Consider the following 2,500-nt stretch of genomic DNA (forward strand, 5'->3'; position numbering starts at 1 on the left):
GTCACCTCAGGTCACCGCTTTTTTGTTCTTATTTTTTTCATTATTATTAATATAATTTTTTTTTAGAAAATAATTTAGATAATCTCACATGTTGCGCCGAATAGTTAGTTGTTTTATTTTACCGCGACAACACCACACTCACAGTTTGGGGTTAATTAGATGAAAGGATGTTCTCTTTGTTACAGAATATTCCACCATTTTTTTCAGCAGGACTGTCTTCATCTCCACTGAGAGGAACAGATCAATGTGCCGACTCAATTGCACTTGGGAAATCATTAGAAGAACTTTGTTGTAAACACTTTTGCAAGCCGATCAGGGCGCATGCCTCGGAACGTCCTGCAATAGGAACAATCCGCCGAGACACCGAAATTCCTTCCCTGATTTCAAAGATTTCGTTGAAGAAACTGATCAAGTGGGTAAGGAAGGTCGTGACACTTTTTTTTTCTCTATAATCCATAGATATCTTGGCGGATGTTGTCGATTTTTTCTTCAAGAGCTGGAACGAGAAGGCGCAACAGTCGGAAGGCACACGGCGGCAACCATCCGACGGAATCGAGCGACGTGACGTCACTGTTTTAATATTTTTCATTTCCATTGACCTTTTCATTAGCACAGCCCTATTTCATATAATGACAACACGTCATGCAAACAATAATTAGGAATGCAACATCACAATCACTTTCGTCAGCACACACTTTTATTCATGCTATTTATTTGTCATCAAGAAGGTGGGTTTGTTTCTTTCCTTTGTAGATATCACAGGTGTCTGATATCATGTTGCACATGTTGACAAGGCATTGCACAGACTTCTTCACCGTTTCCCCTTGCAACACCATCATGCACCAGTGCCCACATCGCTCACAGGTGCCTAGGCGTGCCACAAAGTGCCAATGGCTTCAAGAGTCTTTGTCTTTTCCATTCTCCTCACGGAAGGAGTATAGAAACATCCTCCTGACCACCAGAAAAAACAAAAAAAATCATAGCGGCCCGTAAATAGGGGAATAATAGTATAGCGGAGCCGTCTACGAAAAGAGAGCGAAATAAAAAAAAATGAAATAAAGAAAAGTTGTACGAGTTTTTGTGAAAGGGGGTGTGGGGGAGGGGGGGGTCGTTTCATAACACTAATCTGAGAGGAACTACCGTGTCCGACTACGAGGAGGAAGAGGATCCTTGAACGAGCCACGGCCGCGTCAGACTCTCACACACCACACGCGCGAAAACCCGCCCGCACCGCCAAAGATCGACCGCGCGCGGGAACCGTCTCACACAACGGCACCCGGCCATGTGACAGAGAAGATCTTCACCACCCTAACCCGCTCGCGCCCGGCGCCGCAACCGCCGCCGCCGCCGCCGCCGCCGCCGTCGCCGCCGCCGCCCACCGACCCAGCCAAGAAGGGGACGGTGGCGGTAGTGGTGGAATGGTGGTGGAGGTGGCAGCTATGGTGATGGACACAGAAGAGAAGGATGGTTAAAGGAGGAGGGTGGACACGAAGAGGAACAAGAAAAGACTTCAAGTTTGAAAGCAAGGAAGGAGGAAGAAGTGAAGAATAAGAGGAGGAGAACTTTAAGGAGGAGTTCAAGGAGGAAGGAGAGGAGAAGGAGGAAGAGGAAGGGAAACAGAAGTACGAGAAGAAGAGAAGAAAAGAGGAAAAAAGAAAAGGAAGGTTAAGGAATAGGAGAAAGAGGAGGAAAAGGGGGGTTAAGAGGAGGAGGAAGAGGAGGAAAAGGAGAAGAGGGAGGAGGAGGAGGAGGAGGAGAAGGAGGTGTTGAGGGAGGATAGGGTACTGGGGGCAAGTTTACCAGTCTTCTTGTGCGAATACTTGCCCTGTAGGGAGGGTCGTTGTGTCTACAGGAAGATTGTACAAAACGGCCTTACCTAGGCACTTGCTTCTAGCGCTTGACAGGCACAGAGCCGGACTGTAGCGCAGTCACGTGCATGTCTGTTTGGATGCCCATACTAATGAACGGCGTATTATTAACATAGGAGAATGGTATCTCACGCGCGCTTACACAAAGATGCACCTGCGAACACACGCAGAAAAGGATACTTGTATACGGATGTGTACAAGAGCGCGCGCATGCACGCGAACGCACTCACACAATCACACACACACACACACACACACACACACACACACACACACACACACACACACACACACACACGCACGCACACACAATCACAAACGCTTGCTTACATATATGTTGATATTGAAAAACAGACTAATTGTACTGAATACAAAATGTTCTGTAATGACCACCTCAATAAATACGCGCATATACACGGTCCTTCCACTTATGAATAAACGTGATTTATATTGAGAAACATAACATGAAATATTTTGGTTTATAATGAACCCAGGTATATGATACCCAATATCCACTTATATACAGATAGTATACAGATATAAGAACGAACTCATAATCTGATTGTTGCATTACTCTACAGGCGAATTGAGAAATACTGAAGCCTATAGACAAATAAGTCGGTACAAATAAA

General features: G+C 45.6%; 1 protein-coding gene across 4 annotated transcripts in view; it reads right to left on the reverse strand.

The window, feature by feature from the left end:
* The window catches only part of LOC143024833 (zinc finger protein castor homolog 1-like), a 775,578-nt gene extending 774,298 nt beyond the window's left edge, over positions 1-1,280 (reverse strand). For all 4 annotated transcript variants that reach the window (XM_076184100.1, XM_076184101.1, XM_076184099.1 and 1 more), the window contains exon 1: positions 1,141-1,280. The gene's annotated coding sequence lies outside the window, so the exon portion shown is untranslated. The remainder of the gene's footprint in view (positions 1-1,140) is intronic.
* Positions 1,281-2,500: the final 1,220 nt, after the last annotated feature.

The sequence above is a fragment of the Oratosquilla oratoria genome, chromosome 4 (genome assembly GCF_046742065.1).
Source record: "Oratosquilla oratoria isolate Oo_2021 chromosome 4, ASM4674206v1, whole genome shotgun sequence".
NCBI classification, from domain to species: domain Eukaryota; kingdom Metazoa; phylum Arthropoda; class Malacostraca; order Stomatopoda; family Squillidae; genus Oratosquilla; species Oratosquilla oratoria.